General features: G+C 47.6%; 1 protein-coding gene and 1 long non-coding RNA gene across 3 annotated transcripts in view; one reads left to right on the top strand and one right to left on the bottom strand.

Annotated features, from left to right (window-relative positions):
- LOC140387749 (uncharacterized) overlaps positions 1-1,379 on the bottom strand; it is a 42,675-nt gene extending 41,296 nt beyond the window's left edge. Inside the window, exon 1 of the long non-coding RNA XR_011933999.1 lies at positions 1,333-1,379. This is a non-coding gene — a long non-coding RNA (uncharacterized lncRNA). The remainder of the gene's footprint in view (positions 1-1,332) is intronic.
- pparg (peroxisome proliferator-activated receptor gamma) overlaps positions 1-27,029 on the top strand; it is a 198,438-nt gene that overhangs the window by 116,755 nt on the left and 54,654 nt on the right. The window lies entirely within an intron of this gene.

Raw genomic sequence — 27,029 nt, 5'->3', positions numbered from 1 at the left:
GGCCCTAATCCAGATCAAACTCCAGGTCAATGGACATGAAAATAGACACAGGAGCCGCCCGCCGTCTCCATTATAGGGGAACTGACTTTCAGGCAACTCCCGAGTGGGCATTTTGCCCCTGAGCCTGAAAGATACCAGGGCCAGGTTGACCACGTACACAGGGGTGTCTTTACGTATCATAGGAACCACCATGACCCCAGTCACACATGGGCAGCAGATGGTCCAACTCCCCTTAATAGCACTATGAAGACCAGGACCCAGCCTTCTGGAAGAGACTGGCTGCAAAAATTCTGTCCGAGTTGGCAGCTGAATTTTAAGATGGGCACCGGAAACTTACACAAAGTCATAGGGAAGTAACCTGAGGTATTCCAGGAAGGCCTCGGAAAAATTAGCGGTGCTAGGGTGAAATTTTATGTCATCCTGGAGGCCCTATACAAGTAGGTCAGGATATAGCCAGTCCCCTGCACCCTACTCACCAAAATAGAGACTGAATCGAAGTGACTGGAGAGCCTAGGAATCATACACCTGGTACAATTCACAGAATGGGCTGCATCAGTGGTCCCAGTATTGAAGCCTGGCAAGTTGATCCGCCTTTACAGTGACTATAAGATGACCGTCAACAGAGCCTCTTGCCTAGAGTGGTACCCCATGCCGTGCATCAAGGACCTTTACACAAAACTGGCTGGAGGCCACAAATTACAAAACTTGATCTGAGCCATGCATACCTCCAACCAGAGCTTGATGCAGGATCTAGAAAATACATCACGATCATGATATGGAGATGCCGGCGTTGGACTGGGGTAAGCACAGTAAGAAGCCTTACAACACCAGGTCAAAGTCCAACAGGTTTGTTTCAAATCACTAGCTTTTGGAGCGCAGCTCCTTCCTCAGGTGAATGACGAGGTGGGTTCCAGAAACATATGCATAGACAAAGTCAACGATGCAAGACGATACTTTGAATGCGAGCATTTGCAGGTAATTAAGTCTTTACAGATCCAGAGAAAAGGCTAATCCCAGATTAAAGAAGTGTGAATTGCCTCAAGCCAGGACAGGTGGTAGGGTTTCGCAACAGATGGTGGGGGGGGTGAATCCAAGGTCCTGGTTGAGGCCGTACTCGTGTGCGGAACTTAGCGGAACATTCACCCCCCACCATCTGGCCTGGGCTTGCGAAATCCTACCAAATAGGATTTCCTATATAGTTTGGTCCATTGAAACCCTCATCTTAGTCCTCCGCAACAGAACTAGCGTCTGACCTTATCTTCCAAGGTGCTAGCTCCTGTGCCATCCTATTCCCCAGCCTTGGTTCCAGGATGCTTGAGCCTGTTGTCTCACCATAAGAAGATCCTGCATTGAAGATCCTGTATCTGAGCTGCTGACTGTGAGAAATAGTGACATTGTCCCTTCATCTTGACTTTCTCTTTGCTCTTCCCCACTGCCTGAGCAGGCTCCAGTTCTGGGTTATCTGAAATGAAAAATGGCTGACTTGTACTGAAGGCAGAGGTGAAAGTGAGAAGTACATGCTTACACTGCCCAGCAACTGTTAAATTGGAAAAGATTGAGGTCTGAGGGGTAAGTTTGATGACAGAATGAGAATTATATTCCTGCTGTCCTGGTCAATACTTATCCCTCAAGCAACATCACAAAAAGAAATGATCTGTTCATTATCACATTCTGAATGTTGAAGCTCATTATGTGCAAGTTGGCTGCTGCCTTTCCTACATTACAACAGTGACTACACTTCAGAAGTACTTTACTGGCGCCTTGGGACATCCTGTGACCATGAAAGGCACAATATAAATGTAAGTCTTTAAATAGCTCAGTGACGCTCAATGCCACAATTCGCCCATGAGCACTGGTCGCATTTAAACTAGTGAAAATGATCTGGCCCAGTAGAAATGAATTCCATCTAAGTGTCCACCAGTCCAGAGGAAACGGGAGGGAAAATTGCTCAGCCAAACAAGTTCATGTCAGGCTTTGGAGGTTCCAAGACACGCAAACATTAAATCAAGAAATTTCTATTATTTTAATTTTCAAGTTAATTGAGTGTCACCAAGAAAGATCAGTGGGTGTAGGATATATGAAGTCAGAAGAGTTTAAATCATGTGACGTTTTAATGCTCCAGGAGTTCAAAAGGTTCACTCTGGCACTCTTTCTCACTGGTATAAAGGTACATGGGTTTCAGTGGTTAATCAGATTCTGTTACTCTACATCAGGCACTGAGCTGCTCCAGGGACTTCATGTTTCGTATGTCTGAAACCGGTAAGAAGCTAAATTCATAAATTATTGCTCACAGGATGTAATGCTGGTACGATATTGTTACTTTGTCAAATGCAATTTAGTCTAGTGAATTTCTGAAGAAGAATATGACTACAGTTGTTTTATAAGTTTGTCATCCAATACAAGGAACCGACTTGAAAAGATGACCTTATGTTGATCGTGTAAACAGTTCTCTGTTTCTGTGCTTTTAACATTAAAACATCTCTATCATTAAAAAAAAATAAGTATTACAATTGGCCTTTATAACCTGTTCTTTATGTAATGTTGGAATGAAGCAATGCTTATGTTTATCATTGAACTTGCATCTTGGACCTTTAGGATGTCCCAAAATGACTTACAGCCTGGATGCTGCTCCAATGTAGAGAAACACAGCGGATAATTTTTGGACAGCAATATTTCACAGTCAGGAATGGCAAAAATGACTTGATAATCTGTTTAGTCATGCCCATTGAAAGATAAATGTTGATCAGAACACTAGGATAATTCTTCTGCTCTTCGTTCAAAATGTGCTATGGGAATTTTATGTCTCTCCGAGAGGGCAAACATTTAGATTTAGTCTCTCTTGCACGTGAGTCTGTGTCATTAGTCTGACTGGTATGTAGAATAACTTTGGTACTTGGAACAAGGGCAAACAAAATTTGAGAACTTTGAACTGAAATCCTGTTGAAACAGGTGCCAGAATGTGGCGACTAGGGGCTTTTCACAGTAACTTCATTGAAGCCTGTAGTGATCTCTGCATGTACATAAAGGGTTAATGTGTAATCAATAGCACCACATGATCACTAGAGGGCCGAACCAACACGGGTATAAAAAAGCAACCACATTGCGTCTCTCTCTCTCGCTCTCTTTCTTGGGTGCACTGTGACCAGGGCAGTATCCGAATAGTTCAGATGGCTAGTGGAGTTACGTATAGTTACTGTAGTTAGATCTTGTTAACCTTATCACTAGTATCAAAGTTAAAGTAAAGAACTCATGCAATTATTGTTATAGTTACTCAATAAACCTTTTGTTACTACTGGATGAGTTCAGGTCTTCTTCATCGAGATTCAGAAGACCTCATCATTAACCAAGGATTGAGTAGCACATGTTACCTACCACACCGGTAACAAAACAAAGCCTACTTGTGACAATAAGCGATTATTATTATTATTATTATTATTATTATTATTATTATTATTATGAGAGACACACTCACTCTTAAGGGAAAGAGAAAAGGGGTGAATAAGACAATCAAAGATTGACCACACGAGAGATTGGTGAGAATCCAATTTGTTAGTCATATTAAATATTTGGGTAGTGCCATCACTTCTCGGACCTTTGGTATGATCAAGCTTGATATCAGGTGTAAAACATATTCTTGTAAGCTTGGAAATACTGTGTCTCTCTTGTGGGGACATGAATTGGATACAATTTGAATTGCTTTTTGGATCACGCAAGGAGATAGATTAAGGGCTTGCCCTGTCCACTCTGCGCATTGGCCGTGTAACTCTGAGAAAGGTATAACATTTTTTAAAATAGTTGGGTAGTGTCAATAGTGTTAGGTTATGCGAGTCATTGGACTTTTATTCCATGAAATCCACAACATTTCTTATTTAAATTGTAGGCCGACTATTAAAAAGTTACTACTTTTTCCACCAAATTTTAATTTTATCATAGAATAGAATCACTACAGCACAGATGGAGACCATTTGGCCCACCGAGTCTGCACCGACCCTTTTGGACACTCGGGAAAATTTAACATGGCCAATCCACCTAACCTGCACATCTTTAGACTGGGAGGAAACCGGAGCACCCGGAGGAAATCCATACAGACACAGGGAGAGCGTACAAAACTCCACACAGTCAGTGACCCAAGGTTGGAATTGAACCCGGGTCCCTGGTGCTGTGAGGCAGCAGTGCTAACCACTGTGCCACCGTGCAGCCTCTTATTGAATACCTGAAGATAATGATTCCTAAATTCTCCTCATCTGTATGACACCTGTACTAAAGGTGATTTTGCTCCCAAGTTGGGTAGCTCGAGTCAGGAAATCTCCTGGTCTGTCTTGCCCACCTCAGAAACTCCCCAAATGGTGCAACCTTCGCTCAAGGATGGGGAGAGAGGGGTGTTGGCAAGTGGTGAAGCAGGATGGAGCTGAGCCACCACCCCTGGGTGCAGATTGGAGATGACCAAAGGGGCTCCTGAGTACCAAAGCAGGCTATTTAAAAGGCGGTTGTTTTGTTAAATATTAGACTCTCTAGACCTACCATTCCACCCCGTTAGCCCCCGTCCCCCCCACTAACTCTCCATGCTGCATCAATGCCCTCACCAATCCCAGGGCCCCTCATACCCTCCATGCTAATGTAATGCCAATTCATGCTCGTCCAGCCACCATCCTTTGCCTTATGCCCTCCATAATAACTCACACAGTATCCACCATGGACAGACTGCTGGGGCCATGTTGAGATGGAAGAAAGTTCGAAAACTCTATTACAACCTTCACTATAATAGAAGAACTCTCATTCATGGAAGTCCATTCAAAATATTTGAAACCCCTCAAGAATGTGATCCCTTGTAAAATAAACAGTTGTGATCATAACCTCATAAGAAAGACAGTTAATCCTTGAATAACATCTTTGAGCTGTCAATCAAACTGTGAACTTCCATGACTTACTGAAATGAGAATAGCTTGTAGAAAGCAGCCAAGCATTAATACTAAAAGCCCTTGGGAGAAATGTCAACAAACAACTATTGTAACTGATCAGATTTTTTTTGACCTCATTGACTCAGGCAGCCTGTTTGTAAAACCATTTTTAAATGGCAAGGGATTTAACTAACATGATAGTTTGACCATTCTACAAACATGGGCCAGGATTCTCCGACCCCGCGCTGGGTCAGAGAATCGCCGGTGGGGGGGCTCGAGAATCGCGCCACGCCGCTCCGATACCGGCCCGCCAATTCTCTGGCGCCGATTCTCAGGCGCCCGCGGGATCGCCGCCGCGCCGATCGCGGGCCATTGTAAGCGATACCCCCCGGCGATTCTCCGCACCTCGACGAGCTGAGTGCGCGCTGCGTTCGGCCGAGTCCCGCCGTGTAGGTTATGTATGGTCCTACCCGGCGGGACCTCGAGTTCTGGCTGCGGGGGCTGTCCTAGTTGGGGGGGGGGGGGTCCGACGCCGGGGGGCCCTCCACGGTTGGGGCCTACCAATCGGCGGGCGGGCTATTTCCGTTGGGGGCCTATGTTCCTCCGCACCAGGCCCCTGTAGGGCTCCGCTATATTTCCCAGGGCCGACGCGTAGACGGGAACCCACGCACATGTGCGAACTCATGCTGGCCATGACCCACCAGCTCGAGCAGCGGACACCACTCTGGTGCCATACTAGCCCCCTGGGAAGGGGTGAATACCTGGAGGCCTGTTGACACCAGAGTGGCTCGCCCTGCTTTTCATGCCGGCACCAGAACTTGGCCGCGGGATCAGAGAATCCTGGGCATGATCTCCCCTTTAAGAGCTTAAAGACTACTCTGAAAGTCCATAACATCCACAGTGCGCATTAAGGCACTTCCTGCAGAGAAAATGTCGTTTGTTTGAACTCCGCATTCTCAGGAACCGTTTTTTAAAAGCATTTTTAAAGCGCAAGGTATTTAAATAACACGATAGCTTGACCACTCTGCAGACGTTTCTCCCCTTTAAGAGCTTTTATGACTTCTCTGAAAGTTCATAACTTCCACACACCGCGTTTGGGCACTTCCTGCAGTGAAAATGTGGTTTGTTTGAACTCCGCACTGAGTTCAAACAGCACCGCTGAGTTCAGGTTTCTTGTCTGTGTGAGTTGCGACCTGCCCCTTCCCCCTCTGATGAAAATGAGATCCATCAGAAATGGGCATGGGACATCCAGATCTAGGTCCCGGCTGCCATTTACAAAGGTCCGCAGAATCTTCACGAAATCACAGGCCTTTGTTTTGTATGGGACACATCCAGCATGTTAGCCTTTCTACTTTTATTCATGATTAGAGAAAGCAAACTCAGACAGGAATACAGAGTAAGGTGTGTGAATTGGTGCTGAAAGCTCATGAAGTCAGCTTAAAGAACAGTAGTATGATAGAGCTTGCCCCTTTAAAAAGGGTTTCAATCATAACAGAATGACCCATTTAGCAGTAACCATTGTGCTTCTGCACTGATTACTCTAAAAAAAGGAGTTTTGATTTAAATGTTTTAAAAACTGGAATTTCCCAAGTAACCCTTGCAACTAGTAAAATTTAACCACTATCTTTGGTATGTTTATTTATCAATCTCGTGATCAAATACCTTTCTAAATATTGAATTTGTTCAATAATATTCAGCCATTTTTGATTTAAGTTTGCGATATCAACTTTTCTTCCCTCCATTTCACTCCTGAACAGTCTGAGTTTGCAGTAAACAGCACCATTCATTATACTTGAACTTACCAACAGGCTTCCTGGGGGCTTTTTCACTGGAACCTGCTGTGATTGGCCCGTAACTGAGAGTGGCAATCACCAGCAGATTGCCACTCCCTCGCAATTTAGCTTCGCTAGAATTCTAAAGCCCCTATCTCGCCCGACCTTCCTCACTCAGGCCAAGTAAGACAGGAACACCAGAGCAGCTTGGGGGTTCCAGTACCGAGGTGCAAAAGGAGTGCAGCGAAGGAGGACATGCCCCAGCACTAACTACCGGACCTGGGTTCGATTCAGGCTTGGGTCACTGTCTGTGCGGAGTTTGCACATACTCTCCGTGTCTGTGTGGGTTTCCTCCGGGTGCTCCGGTTTCTTCCCACAAGTCCCAAAAGATGTCCTGTTGAGTGACTTGGACATTCTGAATTCCCTCTCTGTGTACCCGAACAGGCGCCGGAGTGTGGCGACTAGGGGATTTTCACAGTAACTTCATTGCAGTGTTAATGTAAACCTACTTGTGACACTAAATAAAGATTATATTATTAAAGCAGGTGAGTTGGAAGGGAGAAGGTAAGTTTCAACGGGAATTGAACTGGATGTGGGGGCTCAGACATCGGCAGGAAGGGGTGTGCGTCAGGTCGAACTTGATGGGAGGAGTGCTAGGAGTGATGGGGGGATCCTGAGCAGGACTTGAAGATAGTTATGCTGAAGTTAGAATTGCTTTTATTTCTTCCCATTCTTTCAGAGTAACTGTTGTGTAACACTGTCCAAAGTTAGCGATTTTAATCGCTTTGTCAGGAGGTTCCCAGTTGTCCAGTGGAAGTTGGTGCTTCCACATAATTGCCGGGTAAACTCTTACCTGCGAACCTCCTCGCGGGATTTCCCAATGCATCTTTAGGTACCCCTCAAATCCAACACTGGAAAGCCAGTAAGTTATGGCCTAATATTAAAAACCCAGGCTAGCAAGGCGCCCTCTGTAGGGAACCTGGGACATATGTGAACAAGGCTGCCATCTGTCTATCTCCTTAACCAATCAGATTGAAGAGTCCTTTGAGCTTGCCGAGCCTAATTCAGAAAGTATCAGAGTAGTTAGTTCAAATGTCAGACAATGTACAGAAAGCAAAATAAAGAGACAGCAAGAATGGTTCCATTAAGGGAGAGATATAAGAAACTAAAAGGAAAAGTTAAAGCAACATTTAATTTTTGTTTAATTTTTTTAAATCTCCAGCAATAACTAATCCCTTCAGGAATAATACACAGGTAAAAGTTGTTTTCAGTACCAACATGGTTGTGAAGTAATTAAGACTTAACATGGCATTAAATAGTCACTTGTACTTGAATGGAAAAGTTCTCGATGTTTCCTTTGTATTGAATGCAGACCTGTCACGAAGTATCCCAACCTGATGCCCTCCCACGTACCTGAATTCCAGATCTCTTGGTGAGATACTGATGGGGGGGGATCTGGAGGAGCAGGGAAACTCGGACAGCATCAGATGCTATCTCGCCCTGAGACAACGGATGCGATTTAACGGGCGTGGCATTGCTTGAGCGTGACGCGGCCGTTAGATTGCGGGGAGGCCAAAATCGGGAAACGCGCGGTGCACCAATTGGTTCGTAATCTAACTGGCACATCGTCGTTGGCGAGAACCAAACCCCGCCATGGCGTGTCGAGAAACCAATAATAATCACCGCTTAAAGCCAATCTCAACCCCCTATCTAACCGCCGACTCAGCAAACAATCACGCAGTCGCCAATTGATACGGGGCACTGAGGAAGGGTGGGGGGGGGGGGGGGGGGGGGGGGGGAGAATTGGAGGTCATCCTGCATTGCAGAAGAAAGTGACAGATGCATTATATTTCTGGGGTGCAACTTACTTTAATGCTGTACATATGTGTCCCCAACTGCACCTAGCCCCCAATGGTGCAGCCTTCTGGTTCCCCACCCCTCCTAACCTTTCCCCCCCACCCCCACCCCATGGTCTGCACCATGTGTCGACACCCTCGGTGATGCTCCTTGGTGACTGGAGTGTCCCGCAAGGTCCACCTATGACCGGGACACATCCCCCAGCGAACGGGACATGCTCTGTAGCGCCTCAGAAAGGTCCACCTGGGACTGGGACATTTTCCCCAGCGAGTCAGACATGCTGCCGAGGTGCTCGGCCATGGCTGTCATTTAATGAGCCACGCCTTGGACACCACCACTCATGCTGCCAACGTATGGCACCAGGCTCTCTACTGCAGTCACCAGCCTAACAGTGTTGCCCTCTATGCCATCTCCTGCACCCGTACCCTCTGGATCTCCTCTAATCAGCTTTGGACCTGCTGGAGTGTCGCTGAGATCCCCTTCTGAATCTCATGGACGCACTCTATCGACTGCATTAGCTCCGGGTAAACCTGATCCATAGACTCCGTGTCTGACTGGGACCCAGCTGGGCCCTGGGATCCAACAGATCTCTGACTGCTGTCTCACCTGGGCGTTCCTGCTTCCACCTGATGTGCATCAGCAACTGTCTGGTGCTCACCAGAATGAGCGCCAGAATCCTGTACACTAATGTCACCCACCGAGGTATGTGTCTCTGCACTGTTGAAGGGTGGGGGTGACAGCTGTGCCGCGAATATGGTGGTCTTCTCGGAGATCCCCTCCGAGGTGTTCTCTGGGAGGCAGGGGGGGACCACTCCGGATGGGCTAGCACCATCAGATGGAGATCCTGAGAGAGAATGGACATGTAGTCAGTGGGAGGGAAGGATCATTCTGCCTGGCATTAACAACCTGCATGTGACAGGTCATCTGGGTGGCGACCAATGGATTCTCACTTCTGCAGCATTCGCTAACCTCTACATCTGTGTATGGCGGTGACCAACCTGTACTCGACCACCGCCGCAACATGCAGGGCTCATTCCTTGTAGGGGGTGAGAACTTTGATGTCCGGCACCCCACCACCCACCTGGGCCCTCTCCCTCTGTTTTGGGCCAACCTCTCCTGCAGGAACACTTGAGTCACTGTCTGTTCGGAGTCTGCACATTTTCCCCCGTGTCTGCGTGGGTTTCCTCCGGGTGCTCCGGTTTCCTCCCACAAGACCCGAAAGACGTGTTTGTTTGGTGAATTGGACATTCTGAATTCTCCCTCAGTGTACCCGATGAGTGGGCTTAAGTGGGGTGCTCTTTCCAAGGGCCGGTGCAGACTCGATGGGCCAGATGGCCTCCTTCTGCACTGTAAATTATATGATATGAACATCGAGAGGGCTTCGTTCATCAGGGTGGGGTGGGGTGGGGGGGGGGGGGGGGTGGAGGGTGGTGGATTGGAGATTCAGGCTCGGGCAGCACTGCTGGACTTGGGTGGACCGGGGCACAGTATGGTGCTTGGCAGATCAGTGCATGCGGGGGGGGGGGGGGATTGGCAGGCGGGGGCAGGGCTGGTGCAAACCCACCCATGTGGCCCAGTAGAGGTTGTTCATCTTCTTACGACACTGGGAGCTAGTCCTCTTAGTGACGAACCCCGCGCTAATAGCCGCTGCCACTTCCTCCCAGGCGACACTGACTGCTCTGTGGCTGACCCTCCGAGGCCCTCGGGGGAACAGGGCATGCTGTCTGGACTAAACCGGATCCAACTATCTGGCCTGGTCGGCATCCCCGACCAGGGGATGGGGCTGGCTGCTCGGCGGCATGGTTGCGTGAGGTTTGTCCTGCGGGATCAGTTTAACTGCTGCTCCCCCTTATTGGCAAGGGACTGGTGCACGTGGTTCCGGTGAATCAGCCGGCAGGACCATCATTTGAGGCATGAAGCCCGTGGGGCCTCGTTAAGTGGACCAACGAACGTTTGATTCCGGTGATGGCCCCGCCTGTCCGAGCATCGAGAAGCTCGCGGCAGTTCCTGCTCGCTGCCACACTTAGAAACTTGTCTGTTATATTGTGCCCAACATCTTTCCAATAAATAACTGTGCACATGCGGCTGTTAGAAGTTGCTGTTTAATTTTTCTCTTCAATAACGGTGAGCACTGATCTCACTATTACTTTACCACAAAATACAGACCATGAGCTTGGGTAGAGTTTCACAGTAAGCAGTGCCCCCCCCCCCACCCCCACCCCCAGTACCTAGTCCAGGTGGCCAATGCTCATCTGTGAACGTTGGGAATGATTGTCATCAGACTGTTTGACCACAGACGCCATTGCAACCAAGCTTGATCATGACTATACACAATGGGAACACATGCACAATTTCACCAGAGGTTAACTAGATGGAAATGAGGAACATAAATCCAGTTGATTTTTATTATGTCTTCTCCTATAATGTCGACTCCGAAGCCAATCATACCACTCGTCTGATTGAAGTCAGCGTACTTGGCGGTGGCTGAATGCGGTGTTCCTGCTCCACGTCAACCCCTCTTGGAAAGTGTTTATGTGCAAGCATCAAATGATAGCCTTATGACACTGCTTCCTAGTACAACAATATACCCTGCTGACATGGCTGCTTGCTTGAGATTTTGGAGAATCAGCATCACCAGGGGAACCATACCCAGATTGTGTCACCCATCTTTGAGAAAGAAGAGTTGAGGGTAGTGAAATGGAAGAATTATTCCTGCTAAACGACAATTGGCACGCATATAATTGGGTCTCTAAGTTATTGTAAAATTTGATATACAGTAGATGCTTATCATTTAACATATTCGAACTTCAGATTTCACATTCTTGACTGCTTTTCGAATCATTTGTGATTAAAGTGAACACTGAGCCAAAGTAAGTTTTAGTTAACACACAAGTAGTTTAAAAACAATATTAGAATTTCAGTGATTAAGAGATCGGAATTAATAGACTTTTGTTGCGATCAGCTGAAAATTGAATTAAACCACAAGAAGGGATGCCCAAATAAAATGTTTGAACCAATGCCAGTGAATGTTTTAACCTGGGACAAGCCCAGCTGATGTAATCATTACTAATATGCTTAAAACAAAACCATTTATGTTCTGGCTTTGCTGTTTATCATTGTCACTGTTATGTCACTCAACATCATATAGTGTCTTGTATTACCATTTTTTCTGTTTTATTACAGGAAATATGACTTTTTTTTTAAATTAACTCAGTGGAACTAGGCATAGAAGCAAGACTTGCATAAAGAAAAGAAAATTTGAAGTATTCCAAGTGTACCAAAACTTTCCAACACTGATAGCTAATCGTGCCATAGATAAGAAAAATAGAAAGTGCTGGAAAAAGATAGCAATCATAAGGGTTACATGAGAACAGAAGGGTCAATGTTTGGGTCAACAAACCTTTTCCTTTTGGACTTTTTTCATGATTGGTACCATTTTACCAGTGAATTAATTCAAATTTAAAGCCATCAGTTCTTAAAATGTATTCTGACACTTAATTGATGTGGAGGGGGTCTCCTTCAGAATTTAAGAAACTGGCAAAAGCCAGTTTATACTGAAGACCAACCAAACTAAGGGGAGTAAGTTTGTAAACCTGCAGGCTCAGTATAAATCAAATCCCGCAGTTAGTTTTTTTTCCTGCAATGCAGTACGTCAACATGAAGTTTATTTTGAAGGAAAATCCAGCAGAATTGACTCCATCACCTGTGTGCTGGGGAAGCTCCCGACCACTGACCAGATTCATTTCAGTAAGGGGAAGTGGAACATACTGCCATGGCCAATGTGACCACTGTCTCGAGATATTTTAAATAAAGGGCTGGTGAGTGAGGAAGTTCATCAAAAGTACCAACAAATGACCTCAGTTAAAACACGGCTCTATAAATAAATGAATTAATGCCTCTGTTAAAATAGAGCACAAGATAAATGTGACATAAATACGGCAAGTGACTGTACAATAAATCACACCGGGTAATGCTCAGATTGTAAGAAGAATAAGCAGTGACACAAAGGTACAGTAAGAAAAGTCACATAAGCGATCAGAGGGTGATTTTTTTTTTTAATTCTTCCATGGGATGTGAACATCGCTGTCAAAGCCCACAATTTTTGTCCATCCTTAATTGCTCTTGAGTAGATGGCAGTTCATCTGGTGTAGGAATATTCACCGCTGTTAGGAAGAGAGTTCCAGGTTTGAAGGAATGGTTCCACGTTAGAATGGTAGTTGGCTTGGAGTGGAACATGCAGCTAGATGGTGTTCCCTTAAGATTTTGCCCTTGTTTTTTTGTAGGTGGTAGACGTCACAGGTTTGGAAGCCTCTGTTCAAGGAGGTTTGGCAAGTTGCTGCAGTGCATCGTGTATATGGTACATGCTGCTACCATTATGCACTGATGGTGGAGGAAGTGAATGTTTAAGTTGGTGAATGAAGTTGGCGGATGAGGTGCCAGCCGATCCAGTGGGTGGCTTTGTCCTCAATGGTGTCAGCTTTCTTCACTATTGTTGGAGCTGCATTCGTCCATGCAAGTGGAGACTATTTCATCCTAACTTGTGCAATGTCAGTGTTGGGCAGGTTTTGGGGAGTTAGAAGATGGGTTACACGCCACAAAATTCTCAGCCTCTGACTTGCTTTTGTAGCCAAAATATTTGTATGGCTAGTCCCAGTAAGCTAATGATGGAAACAATGGAACTAAAAACCAGTGATAATTTTGCTCCATTTTGTTGCAATAATAAATTTGAAGTCATCAGAAGTGATAACTGTATTCGTCAAAAAAATTCTGGCCAGTCAATTTGCCAAATAGATCTGAAAAATATGTGCAGTAATAGAATTAATGATAGTAATACTATTTTATGAAAACTTTTTATTTCTGAATACTTACCTGTGGGCCCCTGGCGTGGTCACTTCTTGTGACTAAAATTTTGAAATAAGTATTTAAATTTGGGAAGTCAGTGCATTTTCTTACTTAAATCACTGCACTTCAAATGTACTCATTGCGAGTATTTGTTAAGTTGTTTTGATGTGATAGGTATTGTATAGGTATTGTATAAATGCAAATTTCATCAGTTCTCTGTAGGTCATGGCACGTTGAAAGCACACCTGTTCCTTTATTTTTCAATAATCCCAATTAGTTCCTTTAGTTTCCAAATGGTACAGTGCTGAAAAAGAGTCATATTTAATTCAAAACATTGGCTCCATTTCTCTCCCCATGGATGCTGTCAGGCCTGATATGTTTAACAATCTCAATTTAGTGCATTGGGCCCCACATCAAGCCTTTACACAGGTGTTCAGCAAGGCAAACACCACTCTTGGAAATGGGTAGAATAAATAATCATCGATTTTCCTTGGAATTGGGGAAAAGGTATCAACAGCAAGTGCAGTGTTCAGGCCAAGTTGAATGCCAGGGAATAATTGGACCCAAGTGAGGAAGAGGAAGGGGTTTGGAGTAGAGTGGGAAAGAGAGCTGTTGAAAGACAACAGAGAGAGGAGAAAGGATGGGGATGATGACTGGGAAGCAAAGCCAGGGAAGCGATCACATCAGAGGCGAGTACATCAAATTCTCTCCCCAAGATATTTTGCTAAGTAACGTGATGGAGTGGCTCCCATTCATTTGCCAGTCACTCTTCCACAAGGGCAGATTACTGCTCAGCCAGGGAAAGGGGCAGAGCCAGTTGCAAACTATGAACAAAAGGTGATTTAAAGCTGCTGTTGAGGCTGAGGCTTGCACCAGTTAGGGAGGAATGAGAATTGAGGCAAAGATATGGAAAGACATTTTCGAGATCTAGCAAGAAAGGAAATATCTAGGATTTGTATAAACTGGGAAATCACGAAGGTGAGGATAAAGAGGCATAGACCTTCAGAGAGACACAAAAAGGATGGGAACATCTGAAACATGGGTCGAGATTTTGCACCCAGGTTTGCCGTGGGCACAAATAGCGACGTTGGCACAAAATCCGACAAGAGGTCAAGAAGAAGAATCTCGCTGGCGTGAGCTCGTGACCGGTTCAATCCCGGCTCCGCTAATGACGTAATGAGGGTCCTGCCCAGGAGGGTTGGGAACCTAATTTAAATCCCATTAGTGGGCTTCCCTGCTGCATTGTCCTCCCACATTGGGATTTCCCATCACATCGGTGAGGTTTGCAACAGGTCTGAAGCAACATAAACGAGGTGAAGAGACCACGCGAGGGCCCACAGATAAGTACACTCACGAGGGTGAGGGGGCATGCCTATGCGCTACCCCAGCACTGCCAAGGGGAAGTGCTCTTGGGGTTTCCTCTGGGAAGTTCCAGAGGGGTGGTTCCCTGTGTGCAGGGGGGAGGGGGAATCCATGACGGTGTTCTAGGTTTTACATTTTGGTGCTGGAGATCAAGGCACCCTTCAAAAAGTCAGCGGGTGATGGGGTGAGACCTACCTCCCAGCAAAATATGGTGGAAAAAGCCCGCTGTGCAGCCACCATGTTACACACTGCTTTTCTTCCCTGAGTCAGCACTGTCTGGGCTGCATGTTCAAAGGCATGAGTTGTCTGATTGAGGGAACCAGGATTGGAAAGGGAAAGTAACTGAGAGCCATCACCAGTCTTGTTGTTGATCCTGCTCCCTACCATAACCAGCCCCCCCTCCCCCCCTCGACTCCCTCCAGCAAACCCCTTCCTGTCATCACACACCTGTGTCTGGGTCCATGGCAATCTAAGGCCTTGGATGGGTGTAGTACTAGAAGCAACCTCTACCTGCACAGTGGCACTGCTGAAAAATGAGGAGATGCTGGCCTCTGGCCAATAGCTCTTGGCAGGCGGGATTTGCACTGCTGGGGTCCTTAATCCCATGAAAGGCCTGCCACTGCCCAGTTAAATGCCTGACCTGCACGTAATGGGGCAGGCCTTCCCCAAAGAAATGTGACAGGGGGCTCTTACAGGCTCTCCAGCTGGCGTGGAAGACCCTCTTCCCCCATTGTCTCCATTAAATGCTGTCCAGTAAATTGACATGAATTTCCACTTTTAATGCACTGTTGTCATTATAATAACCATTGAAATGTTAACCATGTTGAATGAAGTGTGGTTGCGTTTTAATGGAGTACTAAGTCGCAATTACTGATGAACAATGTGGTGTCTCGTTCCCACAGAAGAACATGTAAAAACTCTTATGATTTTTAAAATTGGTTTTGCTGAAAGTTTGATACTTTAATCTCCTGTGGATGTCCAAATCTTCTGCCTTCTTTAAACTGATTTAATTGTGAGATTATAATTTGTGTTGCTTACTTCCTCCTTTCCGACTTGGGAGAATTCTTCAATCAGACCAGCCTGTCTGATGACACTGTTATTGGACACCACAATTTGCCAAAGTATGTTGGAATTATATTGGAACAGAGGAAATTTGGGTTCTCAATCCCCTAATTATTTTGGGGCTGCTTTTCTTGACTATAAAATCCATACCCATATGTATCTGCCATCCGATATTAGCGATTGAGATGTTCAGGAACATGGAGCTTTCTGAACTGATTAGACTTGGTTGTTCTCCCCTAGTTCCTTTTGTGCTAAATTAAAGGTTTGATTCTCAATATTTAGGAAAACCATTTTAGTTTCCTAAATGCGACTGCAGTCAAATTGAACAAATATATGCAGTTAAATAGTTTCAAAAGGATCATGCATTGTGAATAAAGAAAAGGAAAGAACCTGGAGGGACACAGAAGAGAATGTTGATGGGAGGTACTGGAAGACGAGGAACAAAGGTGCAAAAACACTGGGATTGAAGAGCTGGACAGAGCAGGAACTGAGGAAAAACTAAATGGCTAAAAAGAAGAGCAGAAATCCTTAAGTACAAGCAAGTAACAAGAATGATTAGGAAAGTAGCAGTGAGCTGTGTGGTAAACCACTGTTGCACCTTGATGCACAATCAATTACAATTAAAGACGAAGTAGTAACATAACTGAAGGCTTTAATAGACTAGAACTGTTCCCCAGCAGCTTCGGTACAGAATGAGCGTCTGCTGGGACGGCACCGGTTCTTATACCCCATCTGTCAGGGCGGAGCTACATACCAAACAGCCAATGGTAAACTCCTAGGTTTAACCAATGGTCTTCAGCCTCTCGGGGACTGCAATACCTGATAATACCACATTCACTCTCTGTTAAAAAAGAGTCTGGCAGGGGGGTTGGCCAGTGGTTACGATTGCATTTAACATGATATGATCAGATATGGAGGTACCGTGATACCTCCTTACAGAGTTGTCGAGAATATTTACAAGCGTGGAAGATATATACATTGTGTTCATTTACAGTTACAATTACAGTGAACTAATCAGTCGGTCGGGTGGCCTGGATCCTCCTGGATCGTCTGGGCTTCGGTGGTGATTCTGGTGGGGGTCCGGGCGTCTGCGACTCTGGGAGCGTGGCTTCGGCCTCCATGGCAGCTTCGTCACCCCTAGGCGGCGCTGGTGGGGCAAACGGTTGACACGAGAGGGGGGCGCCTGTAGGGGGCGTTGGTGGGTGGGAGGGCCTAGGCAGGAGCGGCGGGAGGACTGCCTTCCTGTGAGGTGCTGTGGAGGGGGGGGGGGGGGGGGGTGGTAATGGTTCGGGTGCGCGTGGGGTTCCGGCGGGCGTCAGGTCCCGAAGGGAGACTGTATCTTGCCAGCCGTCAGGGAATGCCACATAGGCATATTGGGGGTTAGCGTGCAGAAGGTGGACCCTCTCGACCAACGGGTCCGACTTGTGCGCCCGCACGTGCCTGGGTCCGGGTGTTGCTAGCCAGGTTGGGAGCGAGGTCCCGGAGGAGGATTTCCTGGGGAAGACAAGGAGACGTTCATGAGGTGTCTGATTGGTAGTTGTACAGAGCAGAGACTGGATGGCGTGGAGGGCCTCCGGGAGGACTTCTTGCCAGCGGGAGACTGGGAGATTCCTGGATCGTAGCGCCAGCAGAACGGTCTTCCAGACCGTTCCGTTCTCCCTCTCTACCTGCCCATTTCCCCAGGGGTTGTAACTGGTCGTCCTGCTTGAGACAATGCTCCTGTTGAGCAGGAATTGATGCAGTTCATCTCTCATAAAGGAGGACCCCCTATCACTGTGTATGTACGCGGGGAAACCGAACAGTGTAAAGATACCCTGGAGGGCCTTGATGACGGTGGTTGTGGTCATGTCTGGGCAGGGGATGGCGAATGGGAACCGGGAGTACTCGTCAATCACGTTCAGGAAATACGTGTTGCGGTCGGTGGAGGGGAGGGGCCTTTGAAGTCCATGCTGAGGCGTTCAAAGGGACGGGAAGCCTTTATCAGGTGCTCCCTCTCTGGCCGGTAGAAGTGCGATTTGCACTCCGCGCAGGTTTGGCAGTGCCTGGTGACTGTCCTGACCTCCTCGATGGAGTAGGGCAGGTTGCGTGTCTTAATGAAGTGTGAAAAACTAGTGACCCCCGGGTGGCAGAGGTCCTTGTGGAGGGCTCGGAGGCGGTCCACTTGTGCAGTGGCACATGTGCCGCGGGACAGGGCATCAGGAGGCTCGTTTCGCTTCCCGGGACGATACAAGATCTCGTAGTTGTAGGTGGAGAGTTCTATCCTCCACCGCAAGATCTTGTCATTTTTTATCTTGCCCCGCTGTGCATTATCGAACATGAACGCCACCGACCGTTGGTCAGTGAGGAGAGTGAATCTCCTGCCGGCCAGGTAATGCCTCCAATGTCGCACAGCTTCTACTATGGCTTGTGCCTCTTTTTCGACCGAAGAATGGCGAATTTCGGAAGCATGGAGGGTACGGGAGAAGAAGGCCACGGGTCTGCCCGCTTGGTTGAGGGTGGCGGCCAGAGCTACGTCTGATGCATCACTCTTGACCTGGAAGGGGAGGGACTCATCGATGGCGTGCATCGTGGCCTTTGCAATGTCTGCTTTGATGCGGCTGAAGGCCTGGCGGACCTCCGTCGACAGGGGGAAGGTTGTGGACTGGATATGGGGTCGGGCTTTGTCTGCGTAGTTAGAGACCCACTGGGCGTAATAACTGAAAAACCCGAGGCAGGGCCTTGGGGCAGTGAGGGAGGGGGAACTCCATAAGGCGGCGCATGCATTCAGGGTCGGGGCCTATAACTCCATTTCGCACTACGTAGCCGAGGATGGCTAGGCGGTCGGTGCTAAATACGCATTTATCCTTATTGTACATTAAGTTAAGGATTTTCGCGGTCTGGAGAAATTTTCGGAGGTTGGTGTCGTGGTCCTGCTGGTCATGGCCGCAGATGGTGACGTTATCAAGATACGGGAACATTGCGCGTAAGCCGTACCGGTCAACCATTCGGTCCATCTCGCGTTGGAAGACCGAGACCCCATTAGTGACACCAAAGGGAACCCTTAAAAATTGATAGAGCCGCCCATCTGCTTCGAAGGCAGTGTATTTGCGGTCCCTTGTACGGAGGGGTAGCTGATGGTAGGCGGACTTGAGATCCACCGTGGAGAAGACCTTGTATTGCGTGATCCTGTTTACCAGGTCGGATATGCTGGGGAGAGGGTACGCATCCAGCTGCATAAACCTGTTGATGGTCTGACTGTAGTCAATGACCATCCTATGTTTCTCCCCGGTCTTTACCACCACTACTTGAGCTCTCCAGGGACTGTTGCTAGCTTCAATGACCCCTTCCCTCAGTAGCCTTTGGACCTCTGACCTGATGACGGTCCGGTCCTGGGCACTGTACCGTCTGCTCCTGGTGGCGACGTGTTTGCAATCAAAGGTGAGGTTCGCAAACAGGGAAGGCAGGTCGACCTTAAGGGTCGCGAGGCCGCAGACAGTAAGGGGAGGTATAGGGCCGCCGAATTTGAAGGTCAGGCTTTGCAAGTTACATTGGAAGTCCAACCCCAGGAGTGTAGCCGCGCAGAGGTGCGGCAGGACATAAAGGCGGAACTTGTTGAATTTCCTGCCTTGGACAGTGAGGTTTGCTCGGCAGAACCCCTTTTGTTCCACCGAGTGTGACCCGGAGGCCAGGGAAATTCTTTGGATTACAGGGTGGGTAACAAGTGAACAGCGCCTTACCGTGTCGGGGTGTATAAAGCTTTCCGTGCTCCCAGAGTCAATCAGGCATGACGTCTCGTGGCTGTTGAGGAGGACCATCGTCGTTGCTGTTGCGAGTGTCCGAGGTTGATTTTGGTCCAGAGTCACCGAGACCAGATGAAGTAGTTGCAGGTTTTGATCGGGCAGCGTGTAGTCGGCCGTGCTGGGGGCCTGGGGCCCCATCCAAGATGGCGTCTCCCATGGGTCACACATGGTGGTCGGGGATGGACAAAATGGCGGCGGGGATGGACAAAATGGCGGCGCCCATCCGTCCAGCGTGGTGTCCGAGGGGCAAGATGTCTGCGCCCGTGGGTCGCACGTGGCCCTAGGATAGGGGGATGGCGGTGAGTGCTGGCCGCCTGTGGCCCGAAGAGAAGGTTGCTGCGCCGGTCCGGAGTCGCTGGAGACCGCGGCCACGGCTCGTGCCTGGCAGACCCCCACAAAATGGCCCTTCTTGCCGCACCCTTTGCAGTTGGGGGTGCGGACTGGGCAGCGCTGGCGGGGGTGCTTCGCCTGCCCGCAGAAGAAACAGCGGGGCCTGACGGAGTTTGCGGGCCGTCTTACAGCGCAGGCCTGCGGGGACACTGGGAAGGTCTGTGAGACTGCTGCTGTGGGATGCCACGCAGCCCAGGGGGCCGCCGCGCAGTCGGGCGCATAGGACTGCGCATTTCTGGAGGCAACATCCATGGACCCTACCAGGGCCCGTGCCTCTCTAAGTCCCAGGGTGTCTTTCTCAGAGAGTCTTTGGCGGATCTCTGAGGAGCTCATACCTGTTACGAATGCAACCCGGATTAGGAGTTCTGTGGGCTCGCTCCCCGAAACTTGCGGGCAGCCACAGTTTCTGCCCAGCACCAGTAGCGCACGGTAGAACTCCACCAACGATTCCCCGGGGCTTTGCCGTCTAGTTTCAAGCAGGTGACGTGCGTAGACCTGGTTTACAGGGCGGAGATAATGTCCTTTTAACAGTTCGATCGCAGCATCGAAGTCCTCCGCCTCCTCGATGAGGGTGTAGATCCCAGGGCTTACCCTTGAGTGCAGGAGATGCAGTTTCTGTTCTCCTGAGGGGGTGCCTCCGGCCGTCTCGAGGTAGCCTTTAAAACACGCCAACCAGTGCTTAAATATCGCTGCCGAGTTCTCCGCGTGGGGGCTGAGTTGTAGACACTCCGGCTTGATTCGGAGATCCATCCTGTCAGCTGAAGAGTAGTCTATTAAATTGATGCACGATCAATTACAGTTAAAGACGAGGTAGTAACATAACTGAAGGCTTTAAGAGACTAGAACTGTTCCCCGGCAGCTTCGGTGCAGAATGAGGGCTGCTGGGACGGCACCTGTTCTTATACCCCACCTGTCAGGGCGGAGCTACAAACCAAACAGCCAATGGTAAACTCCTAGGTTCAACCAATGGTCTTCAGCCTCTCGGGTACTGCAATACCTGATAATACCGCACACCTATATTAGGTGATGTATGGTAGGACCTGTACTACGGTACGACAGTAGTCCCTGCCTGCTGGCTCCGCCCAGTAGGCGGAGTATAAATATGTGTGTCCTCTGCAGCAGCCATTTCGCCGGCTGCTGTGGGAGGCCACACATCTTAGAGCAATAAAGCCTCAGTTGTATTCAACTCTCGTCTTTGTGCAATTGATCGAGCATCAAACGGTAATGAACGTTTGAGGCTACTGTATTCTGAGTCTCTCACAATGAATAAATGCTTTGGCCTGAATCTTCTGAAAAGTGGCACGCATCGTCAGGTTGCCGTTCCGCTCGAACCTTTCGACACCTGGATGCTGTTCCATACGTCCAGCTGGGTCTTCTGTGTCCTACTTTTCCAGAATTGCCGAGTGCAAAATCCATCAAAGAGCTCCATCACAGTGCTGCAGTGTCAGGGAGGAGAAAACTAGGCACACTCCCTTTTTATGGCACTAGCTGCCACATGATAAGTTTAAAGGTCCAACATGAATATTAGTGAATGGGAGGTCTGTGTAGTATAGGGGTCTTCAGCAGAGTATGGGTTAATATGGGACTGGAACTGTATGGTTCGGAGTCACATGATAGTAAACTGCATAGAAGAATCTGAAAGGATTCAGATTGGAGATGGTGTAGGTCCGTACCTTGGAGACATATATAGGTATGAGTTGTCAAGAAACAGGTTGTGTTCAACCTTACAAGCCTCCAGACCTCTTAGTGAGACACCAAACAAACTTACAGCAGATGGGGTGGCAAGTAGTCAGTTCTGGAGGGGTAGTTAGGTTGTAGTCGAGGGGTTAGTCACGGGGTTGAGGGAGGTGTCAAGGGGAGGTGTGATTGATTGGCTGGCTAGTTATAGTGTTACTCAGGGATTAGACTAAGATTTTTCTGTCTAACATCTCCGGGGTAACTCTTCAGTTCAATCCCACGGAACAGTCCGAAGTCCCCAACTCCATGTGGTAGACATAAACATTTGCCAGGGGTCTCGGGCAGCAGTTCAAACTCACCAGGAAATTCCCACCGATATCGGCGCATCGGGACTTCCATGGGACCCCAACGTGACTCTTGGGTCATATGTCCGGTCTCCCAACCATCTGGAGAGCGAAAGATCTGGGCCCATTGCAGAAAAATAACAGCAGAAAGAAAGGCTTTTCCCATTCCCCAGTCAAGCAGTGGAGATCTGAAAATGTTAATTATTTTACCCTGATTTGAATTTGGTGAAGGATAAAGAACTATTCTGAATGGTGAGGTGCTATTTTAAAATCCAAAGTACGTAAAGTTGCTTTTAGCCTTGAAACCTCCAGAACTGCTGTTTAAAGCTGAGAGTTGCAAAAACAGACACAGGAAATAATGATCAGATTTTATCACCAAATAAATAAAAATACATCTGTGATTAGCCACCTTTCACCACACCATGGCCCATTCTGTGCAAAATGAAAATGCCTGGTATATTGGTCCCTACATTACATGGACATTTATTAAGCCTGCAACAAACAGGATGCATCTAATGTATATACACCAAAATGAGATTTGAAACCATATTAATTAATGTTAACTGATGTAACAAAGTGACCAACACTTATTTGCTGTTTTCGGTGCAAGTTTGAGGTGAATAATAAAAACCCACAAACCACACGCACTGTTACAAGTTGTGACTGTGTTCCACTTGACGTATCTTTCCACTTTAAGGTTGCACAAATATAGCAAGTAAATTTCCTTGTGGGATCTCTGTAGCACCACTGAAGAAGCAGCATTACTTCAGGAACTGAATGACTCACAAAGATGATCCATCATTATCTTCTCCGTGTAACTAAGGATGGGCAGGGAACGTAGCCTCGCCAGTATCTCCCACACTCGCAAAAAGCAATGACAAAGAAAATCAACCTTCTGAGCCTAGAGGAAAGGCTATACATGGAATTATATACATTTCCAAAGTTGGAGATCAATCTTGTTTGATTGTTGTCCTTATTTCACGAGCATGATGAGTCTAGTGTAAAGAATGCTGCATGCTGTTGACAGACGGTAATACCCCCAGTGTAGCATGAACACAGCACATGCAACATAACCACAGCATATTTATTGATTTGATAACTTGCTGTTGGTTTCCAGAAACTGGTATTTTATATATATTTTTACTGCTGACCATAAGTTTCAGGAGTTAAATCTAATCAGTAGTTTAATACATTCTCGCATATAAATGTGCTTACCGTATTTGAAAGTGAATCTACAATGAATAAGTGAAATGCCTAATTCCCTACAAAAACCTTTTTTTCATTTAAGCAAATGCATTTGGGTTGCTTAACTTATTGTTTTAATTGTTTCATTTTTTTTAAGTGGCATGTTGTAAGTGTGATCAGCAAACAACTTACAGCTGTATTTATTTAAATGTAAATTGTTTCTGTTCCTGCTACTCGATGTAATGTAAGAAGTCTGAAACTTGCAATCTCCTGCAGTGAATTTTCAATGCCCTAAAATTATGCTGATGCAATCTGGTGAAACAAAGGAAGTATTTGTTCTGAATTTGGCTCCATTGATGCTGAAACTCTGTAAATGAATAACACAGCTTTTGCAAATATAATGGCTAATTGTTATAATTTAATAAAGTTAGCATCTCTACATTGTATAGTTTCATAATCCGAAAGCATTTTTTATGCCTTGAATCCAAAATGCATTAGACACGCTTCAACTGAATGACCTTAATTTACAAAGCATACAGCTGATTGCATCAACTAGGAAATCATTATTTGCAGGAGATTTGAAGATAACTTATTAACAGCTGAACTGTATAGTTCTTCTGAAGTACTTGATGCAGCAAAAATATGTTTTTGAGTTTAAAAGACTGATCGGAAAAAATTAGCCATTTAACCTTTGCACCATGGGTTATTATGCCTAAATACCTCCATGAATTTTCTTTCATGTAAGTTTCTTTTGACACTTAAAGTAGATCTACATGGATGTACAGAATCCACATATATAATTTCTAACTGTTGAATAAGGCGCATGAAATGCAATCTGATGTTTCTGTTTTGATGCAACAACGTAACTATCGTACCAGCAGAATTAAAGTTTGAAAAAGGTTAATTACAAAGTTATAATTAAAGATCTCAGACTATTGGGCAGGTTTTAACCAGACTCGAGTAGTTCTCACTTGCCTTGTTAAGCAACGCAGAGAAACTTAGATCAGAAAGATTAAAGGGCAATAGTGTACATGCTTCATGAGCTATTTCATGACAGTTCCTGTGCTGATCTTATCAGTTCTGGTTTTGCGCCGATTTATTTCTCCGGTGAAATATGCACCTGGCGATCACAAATAGAGAGAGGTAGAAATTAGGCTGAGCCTGCTTTCAGGTTCCGACTGTTTGCCGCAAAATCAAGAGTCCAAGGATTGATCGAAATTGATCCCCATGCCTCATCTGAAAAATTGGAGTGCGTTAAGGGCCCTGGCCATGCTTCCAAAATCAAATTGTGACTGCCTGCCTCATTGGACGTGGCCCTCAGGTAAGGTTCAGGGGCAGGCGTGGAATTGAAGCTGCCAGGGGGCGCTGAGAGGAGGTGACCTCCAGGCCTGTGGAGTTGTGTTTCTTTTTAAATTGTTTTTATTAAAGCTTTTTTCAACCACAATTTTTACATAACAGATAAATAAATGAAAAATATTTAACAAAAGTAGGTGGTTATCATTATACAAAATGCAAATATACATTAACTAGACAATTCCCCCCACCTGAGGCCCCCCCCCTCCAGTTGCTGCTGCTGACATTTTATCGCTCTCCTAGAAAGTCGAGGAAAGGTTGTCACCGCCTGGAGAACCCCAGCAAGGACCCTCTCAAGGTAAACTTTATTCGCTCCATGCTGAGGAACCCAGCCATATCACTGACCCAGGTCTCCACGCTCGGGGGTTTCGAGTCGCTCCACATTAACAAGATCCGTCTCCGGGCTACCAGGGAGGCAAAGGCCAGTACCTCAGCTTCTTTCACTTCCTGCACTCCCGGATCCTCCGACACCCCAAGTATCGCTATTGTTCAAATTCCAACTTCACCCGCGTGTCCAAATTCCGAGACATAGCCCTCACAAAGCCCTGCCAGAATTCTTTAAGCTCCGGGCATGCCCAAAACATGGTTCGCCGAACACCCGGCACATCTTGCGCACGTGTCCTCCACCCCAAAGAACTTGCTCAGTCTCTCCGACATCATGTGAGCCCGGTGCACCACCTTAAATTGAATTAAACTGAGCCTGGAACGTGATGCGGACGAATTCACCCTGCCCAGGGCATCGGCCCACAGGCCCTCATCTAGCACCTCACTTTGCTCCTCCTCCCACTTGCCCTTCAGCTCCTCCACTGAGGCTTCCTCTGCCTCCTGCAGCTCCTGGTATATGTCCGACACCTTCCCTTCTCCTACCCAGATGCCAGACACTACCCTGTCCTGTACCCTTTGAGGGGGTAACAGCGGAAAAGTCCGCACCTGTTTTTTGAGACAGTCCCGGACCTGGAGGTATCTAAAAGCATTTCCCGGGGGCAGGCCGAACTTCTCCTCCAGCGCTTTCAAGCTAGGGAAAGTCCCCTCTATAAACCAGTCCCCCATCCTTCTAATGCCTGCCTTATACCAGCCTTGAAACCCCCATCTATCTTGCCCGTAGCAAATCTATGGTTGTTCCGTATCGGGGTCCAAACTGAGGCCCCCTCCTTCCTTTGCCGCCTCCACTGACCCCAGACCCTAAGTGCCGCTGTCCCCACCGGGCTTGTGGTGTATCGTGCCGGCGAGAACGACAGCGGTGCCTTTACATGACGCTGCCCCCTCCTCCATTACCCATTTCCTAATCATGGCCACATTAGCCGCCCAATAGTAGCTGCAGAAGTTCGGCAGTGCCAGCCCTCTTCCACCACTACCCTCTTCCACCCCCCCCCCCCCCCCCAAGGCTACGCTCCAAGAACAGTCTTTTGACTCGCGGGGTCTTGTTTGCCCACACAAATCCCGTGATAATCCTGTTCACCCGCTTGAAGAAGGGTTTGGGGATGAAAATGGGGAGGCACTGAAAAACGAACAGAAATCTGGGAAGGACCGTCTGATGCACGATCAATTATACAAAGACGCGAGTTGAATGCAACTGAGGCTTTATTACACTAAGATGCGTGGCCTCCCACAGCAGCTGGCGAAATGGCTGCTGTATGGGGAGCGCACATATTTATACTCCGTTTACTGGGCAGAGCCAGCAGGCAGGGTACTACCCCCGTACCTGTAGTACAGGGCCTTACCACAAATCAACTAATATATACATCAGTGGTGACTACCACATTCACCCCCTGTTAAAATTGAGTCTGGCGGGGGGTGGTGGCGAACTATATACAATTACATGTTTTAACTGCAGAGAGAAAATGGAGTCCCGATCAAGTTACAGGTTTAGTCAGCCGGAGCTTTGATCTGCCGTTGGGAGCGCTGCGATTCCAGTGTCGGTCTGGTCCTTGGAGACTCCGGGAGTGTGACGAAATCCTCGTCATCCTCCGGCGTGGACAGGGGGAGGACGGATTGTCCTGGGGCGGGGGCTGCGGTGGGGTGCGCCAGGGAACAGGGTGGCGCTGGGTTGGAGGGGTGTGTGTGTGTGGAACCAGCTGGTGCCAGGTCCCTGAGGGAGACAGTATCTTAGCGGTTGTCTGGGTACGCTACGTAGGCGTACTACGGGTTGACGTGGAGTAGCTGTACCCTTTCAACCAACGGGTCTGCCTTGTGGAGTCATACGTGCTTACGGAGGAGTACGGGTCCTGGAGCTGCGAGCCAAGTTGGGAGCGACACACTCCGCGGAGGTGGACTTCCTGGGGAAGGCAAAAAGACGTTCATGGGGTGTGTCATTAGTCGCAGTGCATAGGAGCAACCAAATGGAATGCAGTGCCTCAGGGAGGACCTCCTGCCAGCGGGAGGCTGGGAGATGTCTGGACCGTAGGGCCAGCTGGGCGGCCCTCCAGACCATCCATTCTCCCTTTCCACCTGCCCGTTACCCCGGGGGTTATAGCTGATCGTCCTGCTCGAGGCGATACCCTTGTTGAG

Source organism: Scyliorhinus torazame, chromosome 13, assembly GCF_047496885.1.
Source record: "Scyliorhinus torazame isolate Kashiwa2021f chromosome 13, sScyTor2.1, whole genome shotgun sequence".
Lineage (NCBI taxonomy): Eukaryota > Metazoa > Chordata > Chondrichthyes > Carcharhiniformes > Scyliorhinidae > Scyliorhinus > Scyliorhinus torazame.
This window is presented reverse-complemented; position numbering and strand designations above follow the sequence as displayed.